This window comes from Barbus barbus, assembly GCF_936440315.1.
Source record: "Barbus barbus genome assembly, chromosome: 21".
NCBI lineage: Eukaryota > Metazoa > Chordata > Actinopteri > Cypriniformes > Cyprinidae > Barbus > Barbus barbus.
In genome coordinates this window covers 18,215,957-18,225,819 of record NC_136749.1, presented here as the reverse complement: position 1 = coordinate 18,225,819, position 9,863 = coordinate 18,215,957, and the positions used below count along the sequence as shown (strand labels likewise).

Genomic DNA, 9,863 nt, shown 5'->3' with positions numbered 1-9,863 from the left:
AGTCATTTTCCCAGCTACCATGATATAAGAGGCTAAATGACTCTAAGTGACAGGTATAAAATAAAGTAACCTTAAAATAAATCTAATGTCATAGAATTTTGGATGAATAAAGAAAGAAGCTGGAAGGCACAAATAAATCATTTTTTAAAAAACAAAACCAAAACCTAAGGGCCCACTGGAAATGTGTGCTGTTTGCAAACCATTTCCAAAATGAAGCTCCTGGTCAATTTCAAATGAGATATTAGGTAGTCTTCATGAGAACAGGCCTGGATGCTGGTTTAAATTTCACCCTCCTAAACATAAACTGCTCATTTGCATGCTCTATCCCACGGTGGAAATTACAATGAAGCATAATTAATATGCGCATAAATTAAGACTGAGAGAGGGTTCTAGATTCCGCGCGCAGGCGGTCCTCTTAAAGAAGAAAGAAGGGACTCTGTTGGCCCAGGAACAAGCTGACTGTTCACACGCTAAATTTCAGTAGGAGGGGGCAACAAAACCCGCCTTCCCATGCCGCTGCTGGCCTGGGCCCACACAATAACCGAGCAAGAGAAGCAGAGATTAGTCAAACAGCTTTGAGATGTTTCTTCTTTTATTTACAGAGACCAGCAGATTAATTCTGTGGTCCTCCACCCCATCACTATAACTTAATAGACTTGTTATAAAGTTTTCACTTCCCTACATGACAAGTGAAGATCACATTTATGGTGACATTATATTATTTCATTAAAATGAAATTAAGGAAACCATAGGCTACTGACTCTTCAACTCTAGGTTGATCATTTTTAGAGAGACTGACTTCCAAACTGTACATTTAAACAAAACGCGGTGGCATTTATCTGTAGCCCATATCTTTTACTGTGACATATCCATAACAAATGCAGGTTGATGTGGTAGACGAATCAATATCATGAATCTATATCAGTGGCTATTGATAAATAATGAGAAGAAATAATAAGAAATTATGTATAAATTAATAATATGGGTTCCTCAAAGCTCAATCTCTGCAAATGTGGGGCCTGTAGCTCGCTTTCCAAAGTATAATGATTAAGCCTTGAAGGCCATCTGGTGGTCATTTAGAATTCATGCACTTTTTAAAAACCTTCATGCACTTTTTTGATTTTTCAGTGATGCTATGACTTTTCAAATTTTCCCATTGGTAATTAACAAGTATTTTTCAGTATCTTAAATGGTCCTTTCAAGGTAATCATATTTGTAATAATAAAAATAATAATGTTGCTCTAAAATACAGTAACATTGTTAACTTGAACTTCTTTTTATTTTATTGAACTGTGATACAGAAAACCAAACCTGGGCAGTAAGTACTGAAATGAACATTTTCTGGTATGAGAACAATATATAAAAAAAAAATTCTCATGTTCCTGTTATTGTAATATTATTGTTATTTCAGCGTATTTGAATTTGTCATTTTTTCCCCCATATAAATCCTGTCTATCTATCTATCTATCTGTCTATCTATCTATCTGGCAGTAACCAAACTATTGTTGCTTAGTTTTTCATTGCATTTTTTTAAATCACAAAAAACAATTTCTTAACACTTTGCCTTTTGAAATTTCCTGTACTGTAAAATACCTCAAACTCATAAATAAATTTCTAATTGGAGGTTTCATATACCCGTTTCTGTATCTATACATGAAGAATTCATTTGCAAAAACCGATAACTTCATTAACAATTCTCAGAAATCATGTTTTTTCATTGTGCATTCCAATTAAGCTCATCAAACTGCAGTTGGGTTATTTCGACTAGGTTAAAAAATAACTTTAAAAAACAGCTAACAATAAAAACATGATTCTTGAAAATTAAAAAAAAAAAAAAAAGGAGTTATCGGCTTTTGCAAATAAACTCTTCATATGTTTTCCCTCCCTTTTTATTTTATGTTCTTTGTATTTTGAATGGAATGCTGGTACTTCTGGGAGAAAAAAAAAAAAAGTGTCACGGTGCACACAGCAGGGAGGAACGAGGAACACGCAGACGAGGATGTAACTTCAAAATAACAGTCTTTACTTCAAATAAGGCAGGGCAAGACACAGACAGGAACACCGGGGAGTAACAAGTAGACCAGACCGAACAGACAGGACTGAACAGACAGGACTATAAATATACAATAATCATAGATAATGAGACGAACACGGCTGGACAAGAATTAACTAATGATCACATTTAACAAGGACAGGAAACAAACCAAATATGGAAACATGAGGCGGGAACACATGACACACACGACAGAGGACTGACAATATGTTTATATATACATATATGCAAACATATATACACACACACATATATATATGCATATACACACACACATATATATATATACATATATACACACACATATATACACACACACACACACACACATATATATATATACAGTGCCCTCCAAAAGTATTGTAACAGTAAAGACAAAATTGCTCTGTTGGCTGTGGAGTCAAGACATTTGCAAATATGATTAAAAGATGAATATGAGACAAAACTACAGAATGTCACATTTTATTATTAGCCGTTTCAACACATACATGTTTTACCAAATAAAAAGAACAGCACTTTTAGAGTTCATCCCACTCATTGATGTGAGCATAAGTATTGGGACAGTTGAACATAAGGCAGATATAAAAGATTAAAAGCTATTATTTAGTTGCAGATCCCTTGCACACAATCACAGCAGTGAGTCTGTGACCCATAGACATCACCAGACTCTTGGTCTCATCCTTTTAAATACTTTTCCCAGCCTTTAATGCAGCCAATTCCAATTGTTGCTTGTTTTGGGGAGTTTCTGCCTTTACTCTCCTCTTCAGCTGGTGAAATTCATGTTCAATCAGATTTAAATCTGGAGATTGACTTGAGCAATCTAAGACTTTCCATTTCTTTGCCCTTATAAATTCCTTGACTGAACTTATAGGGTGTTTTGGGTCATTGTCCTGATGCAATATGAAGCACTTCCCAATGAATCTGGTGGCATTTTCTTGAATATTGGTAGGCAAGATGGTTTTGTACCCTTCCAAATTCATTCTGCTACTGTCATCATACATTAAGTCATCAGTAAAGTTGAGAGGGCCTGTTCCAGAGGCAGCCATACATGCCCATGCCATGACACCACCTCCACCATGCTTTACAGATGAGGCTGTATGCTTGGGATCATTGCAGTTCCCTTTTTTCCTCCACATTTTTGCTTTCCCATCACTTAGATAAAGGTTCATCTTTGTCTCATCGGTCCATAAACACAGTTCCAAAACTCTTCTGGCTCACCTTTGTGCTTTTTTGCAAACTCCAATCTTGCCTTTCTATTTTTGGTGCGGGTCAGAGGTTTGCATCTTGCTGTGTAGCATCTGTAATTCTGTGTCAAAGTCTCCTGAGGACAGTAGATTGTCAGAGCATCACCCCAGCTTTCTGGAAGTTGTTGGTGATTTTACAGACACGTCTTTTAGGATTCATTTTCACAGTTTTTATAATTTGTCTGTCATCAACAATGAGTGGGATGAAACTCTAAAAGTGCTGAACTTCTTAGCTGGTAAAACATCTACGTGTTAAATCACCCAATAATAAAATGTGACATTCTGTAGTTTTGTCTCGTATTCATCTTTTAATCATATTTGCAAATGTCTTGACTCCACAGCCAACAGAGAAATTTTGTCTTTACTGTTCCAATACTTTTGGAGGGCACTGTATATATATACATATATATATATATAGAGAGAGAGAGAGAGAGAGAGAGAGCGAGAGAGAGAGAGAGAGAGAGAGACTATATTTACTCAGCCTTCATTTATATTTTATAAGTTTGCAAAGCCCATTATATTATCCCTTCATAAATAAAACATATCTTTATTTAAGGATTTATTTAATATTATTATATTATCATATATAAATAATAGTAAATACAGTAACTATCACATTGCACATTCTTCTTGCGATTATGTCATTCTAGAACACTTGTAGTTCTTCGACTATTTTCAAGTAATATTTATTTTATAAATTATTATTGGAAAACATATCATAATACTAAGATGATTCGTACGATTGTTACTACGACCTACTTAAGCTTACTATGCGTTAGGAAAAACCATTCCTTGCTCTTTCACTGCTCTTGCCCCAGTGTGGCAACTAGAGGGCGCAACGTCCCCATCCACAAATCACACGCGAGCCATTTGAATTTGCAGGTTTAACTTTGGAGACAGTGCAAGCTTCTCCACTACGCCACAGAATATCACGAAACTTACTTTTCGTTTGATTTAAAAAAAACAATAGGCTACTAACTATATTGTAAATAAAAACCTACACTCTAAAAAAAATGCTGGGTAAAATATGGACAAACCCAGCAATTAGGTTGTTTTGACCCAGCAGTTGGATTAAATGTTTAAACCAACCTTCTGGGGAGTAACCCAACCGCTGGGTCAAAACAACCCAATTGCTGGCTTTGTCCATATTTTACCCAGCGCTGGGTTGTATTTAAAGCACTCTGTGCTGACAATGTTCATTTTCTATGAAGTTTAAAGAGCAACAGAGTGTCTTGATAATCATATCAATACAATGCATTAATTAGCATGCTGTCAAAATGATATCTTTCAAATTATACCTAAAACAGCAGCCAAATATGGGGTAAATTCTGATTTATTCATAATAGATTTGGTAGATGCATTGCATAAAGCAGCCTTGTCACACATGATGCTGTATTTCTTTGCAGTGGAGATTTGACCGTGAGAGACATTTAGACACTTCAAAACGATTAGTTTTTAATAATAATTTGAGTGCCTTTTTCTAAGCTTTTCCACTTACTGAATTCTTGCCTGTTCCTGATTGCCATACTTACAGCAGCTCATTGTGGGGGTACGTTTGATAGAGGCAGGAGGGTTTGTTGGCTTTGTTGCCATAGATACAGAGAGTTGCTAGGCAGCAGACAGGATGCTACGGAAGCCAAGTGCAGAAGATCAGCGGGTCAATGCAGAGAGGAAAATTTTCACCCACACACCTTTCATCTGGATTAATACATTCAGAAATAAAGGAAAAGAGAAAAAGAAAGAATGAGGCAGATAGAGAGCGATGCATGGAGAGAAAGAAGCAAGTGTGCATCTGTGTGTCAAAGAAAGAGTGAGAGAGGGGGGAAAAAAGAGAAGGAAATGAGAAGAGAATCCATCTGTAAAGTGTCATTTCCAGCTCTTCTCAGCTCTGAAAGCAGCTGGTTTGAAACACGTGTTCAAGCACGCAGGTACCACAGCCCCGTGATGACTATTAAGCAACCGTGCCGAAGAGATTAAACTAATTTAAAGTTTAAAAGATTTATAGTCACAACTGGTCCCAAATCACAATGCACAGCATAATGTTTTGTTATGCACACCAAAGATCTAATCTGACTTTTTTCCCTCGCTCATAACTGCCCACCGTGGTCGGTCAATAACTGCTCCCAGATCAGAGGGCTTGTCTGAGTCATCTCTGTCATTGCAGCCCCACTTTAATGATTGTTTTTGCTTGCAGTGAAGGTTTCGTGGCTGAATGGCATTCTGTTGAGTGCGCAGGCGTGTGAATGTAGGAAGCGAGTGATCTGGGAGAGGGCAACAGGGTGTCCATCTGTTTGTATAAATGCTCTTCCACAAAACCCCAGTGCATAAGCTCCTTACACAAGGAATAAAACAGAATAATCTCTCTCCTCCATAGGTAGGCCTATGCAATGGGCTACATTCCTGTTGCTTCTTTTAAGTAAATGAATGGGTTTTCTTCATAATATAGTTAAGAGCAACACACAAATTTGATTTATTGGAGACGTTTGCAACTGCATTCGAGTGACTTATTAAATATGAAACAGCTGCTTGTGACTAAATTCAAAAACTAAACTAAACTTAATGACAGTAAAGCATATGATTTATATGATAGTTTATATGATAATCTTCTCAAGAGTTTTTTGTTTGCATTGATTGCATCTCAAATAAAACGCAGACTTAAGGAGTTTTGTTTTTGAGTCCTGTGACTTTAAGTGTTCCTCCGTCGCAGTGACGCACGCTCTGATCCGAGTAAATGTCGCAAGTGCATTCTCATTATTCAGTCCTTTAAATAAGATTCCGGCCTTGTTTATTGTTCTCGTGTTATTTCAAAACCCGTGGCGCTGATTTCCAGATTGATCAGTGAAACTGTATCCGTTTCAGCTGCCTTCAAACTTACTTACTGCACTCTGACATGTTAATTTTTCTCTGTCTGCATCACCACCATTCCCTCTGTAAACACTATATTCCTCCACGAAAAATAGGGCTTTCCATGCTTTTATTGGATTGAGCCGAAATGTCTCTTACCTGGAGCCGCTAAATCAGTCTGGTCGAATTCTGTATTATTAAGAATTAATGTTTTGTTCAAAAATAGGCTGTTCTTTATACTTAATGTTTCCTCGTGGTTAAAAGAGTTGCGAATAAAATGCATTAATGCAATTCTGCTTGTGATTGATTGACGTATTATTATTATACTTTGAAAAAATGTACTTGCTGACGTAACCTTCTGAACTGTGCACATCTGATATGATTAATAATAAAACGTGTTTAATATAGCGCACCAGAACAATACAACACCATGCTTGAAGGACATTTATATATTAAAAGTATTTCAAATATAGAATACAAATACGTGTAATTATTACATTCCAGTTCTCAAATGTAAACACGGAGAGGAATTTTACAGGATCTTTTCATTAAGATGGGGAGGCGGATGAATACATAAACCGCTTCAGTGTGATTTCTTCCTACTGCACATTTGCCCCGCCCACAATTCTGTTTTCACACAGAAGCGACCGTACTGTAACCCGATTGGTCGAAACACGCAGAGCTCATTTGTGATTGGCCACATTATCTGTCAATCATAATGCATTGCCAGTCATGGTGGATAGGACACTTTGTACATGGAGGTTTTTGACTGTACGGGCTAAATAATAACCCTGAACAGGAATTAAGGATTCCACATATTACTATTGACATCTGCTCGGTGTTTTTTTATATTCTTGTGTGGTTTGATCTATATTACACTTCTTTCACGCTCCGGGCCGTAAGAAACCTGGTGTTTATCGCACAGATGTGGATCTTGTAGCTGCTCCGGGTAAGTCGTTCGTCCAGTCTAGCTGAAGCTCTTACAGTGCCCAATTATTGCAGTCACCTCTCTGAATTTATTACAAAATATTGAAATTAAGGCTCTTTCGCGTTAGTGCGTCTTTTTATTGCATCAAAGGGGGAAGAGTCGCGACTGAAAGCTAGTGGGATACGGAGGTTCAGACTAGCTTTTAATGACCAATTGGTGACAAGGGCATAAGATATAACCCATCACAGTTACAGTACTTTTTAAACAATTATTTACCTTAAAGTTAGTGTATTATTATAAATCGTGACTTACGGGGCCGATATGAACGGTGTTCATTGTTGTGGTGCTTCTGACTAGCTGTCAGATTTAGTCGCTGTCTGAAATGTCAACATGATTTTGATGCAGCCACACATTTCGGCTCACTGTGTAGTGCGCTACAGGATAGCATGTGTTATGAGGTATAACATATGTGCTAATAACTGATTCTAGGTATTTTAGAATTAATTTTTTAGCACTCTCAAGCCACTTACATATCAAGTTTGGTTGATCCTGCTCGCGGACTCTATACAAAAGTTTGGTTTAACCTACGCAGTTCTGCGACACCACCCTCTCTCTTTCTGTTATGCAATAACATGTGTTTTTGGTGTATTCGTACTCGTAAAAACTTTCTTTGTGAACGTTTGCTGGCTCTAAAGTCAAACTTTTTATGCCAAGGACACCCAGAAATGATGCCCCCCCCCCCCCATGCAAAGAAACCCTCTTCCTAAATTAAATACTTTGTCAAACAAAATAACTGCTTTTAATTACTGTAATCATTTTAGCGTTGTAGTAAAGCCAAAATAAATGATTCTGTATTATTATAAAAAATATTTATTTTTTGTTCAAATTAAAATGGTCATCATTGTTAGGAATCCTTAATAAAATATTCATTATTAATCTCATGATATAATGTCATATAATGTTGAATTTGGTACATTTAAAAATAACTTTTTTTTTTGGCCACTGAAATTTTTCAGTCGGCCTCCTGGACGTCCCCAGAGCCCAGTTTGAAAACCCCTGTCCTAAGGCATTCAGAGAAGAAATGTCACTTTAACAAGCTGTAAAAGTGTGACTTCAGTCTCTCATAAAAATACGTTAGTTGGAAGTTTCCACAGGCTCAGGCTGAGTTGTAAGTGTGAAGTCCTCTGTTCAAGATGCTTTGCTGTAGTGTAATGTGTGTGTGCGTGTACAAAGCTTTTGATTGGTGGCGTCAGAATTCCAGCTCTCATTATAGGCTGAATCTCATAATGAGCTGAATGTCTAGGTCATGCAGACAGGTACTGTGCAGTCGTGATTCCCAGCAGGGTGTCAGCTCTACCTCCAGAGTCTCAATGCTGTTATGTCCTCCCACCTGGGGTACCAACAACAGTCAGAGAGAAAAGATTCTTTCACAGATTACAAACCTACCGCTGCTGATTTGAAATGCTTCAAAAAAGTTTTCAGAAAATAACAAGCATCCTGCGAACAATCACGTTCGTTTCGTGAAGAAGCGCTGTTTGCTAATGGGAAGGTTGATGCATGGAAATGATTAAGCGGATGCAGTTCAGAAAATGTTTTTGTTGTGATGGAACATGAAACCCATTTAAGCAGGCCAGGATGATGCAAAACAGGACAGAACAAAAGTAGTGTTATGTCTTTATCCTGATCATCTATAGCGATGTTTTCATCACCACGAAGTCAAAATAATGACTATTCATCCTGAGTCTCTTATCTAGTTTTCCACATAAACAAATTTATGACTGTGCGGCCACTGTTTTTATTAGATGTCTATCTGTCTGTCTTGTATTTGATGTGTGGATTTTATTACATGTGCTCTCGCGTGTATCAAAGGTCTTCTGCTGCCTGTGAAGCAGGTCTTCACTTTGTTCTCATTGTGAAATTTCTAAAATATCCTCTGGTCACATGTTTTAATCCATTTTCCACTCGAACAATGTCTCTGGCCTTTAGTGTCTCCCTGAAAGCGTTTGACACAAATGCTTGCTGTGGACTTTACCCAGACATCCAGCTGTGGTCCACAGTTTTCTTTTCTTTTTTGTCAAATATTGCTGAGTTTAAAGGAGTAGTTTGCATTAAATTTCTGTCTTTACTCCCCCTAATGTCATTTCAAACCTTTATGCAACACACAAAAGATATTTTGAAGAATGTTTCAACTGTTTTTGTCCATATAATGATAGTCAATGGGGTCCAAAACACCATTGACTGAATGGAAAAACGCACATCAAAATATCTGTCATACATGTTTGGAATGACATGAGGGAGTGTTAATGGTGACAGAAGACACAGTTATTGCAATTTTGTCCTTGATCAGTGGCATCTGATATTGGCCAACATCTGATTGGAAACAAATCCACTTTAAGGTCATAGCGGTGCTTATTAAATGAAGTTTTATGGGGAGGAGGGGGGACCTTCCCTTCCCTTTCCAATTCAAAATGGCCTCAGTGTCCTTACTGGCTGTGCGGTTGGTGGAGTAGGGCACGCTGAAGGGCTGAAGCTCCTCCGAGAGAGCACAGTCCTCCTTTCCTGTGTTAATCTCTCCTCCAGAAAGCTCTTAATTGAGCCGTCATCAGCTGATCTAGGGGTTAAACATCAATTAAGGTAATGAGCAGTGTGAAAAGAGACCACTGATGATGAGGGCCTTTTCCGCTGGAGATGAGACGAGATTGGCAGGGGTTTAGGGGTTTTGACAAGCAATCAGAGTTGCATGCTTTTAAAATGAGCTTTTGAAATGTTAGCACTAGCAGGCATGCTTTGGTTT

At 37.6% G+C, this 9,863-nt stretch overlaps 1 protein-coding gene across 9 annotated transcripts in view; it reads left to right on the top strand.

Moving 5' to 3' along the window:
- The first annotated feature begins 6,863 nt into the window (after window positions 1-6,863).
- LOC306887113 (myocyte-specific enhancer factor 2D homolog) overlaps window positions 6,864-9,863 on the top strand; it is a 57,273-nt gene continuing 54,273 nt past the window's right edge. For 5 of the 9 annotated variants that reach the window (XM_079444636.1, XM_079444631.1, XM_079444632.1 and 2 more), the window contains exon 1: window positions 6,870-7,090. The gene's annotated coding sequence lies outside the window, so the exon portion shown is untranslated. Of the gene's footprint in view, window positions 7,091-9,863 lie in introns of all 9 variants that reach the window. The other 4 variants (XM_079444629.1, XM_079444627.1, XM_079444633.1 and 1 more) reach the window with 3 other exon arrangements.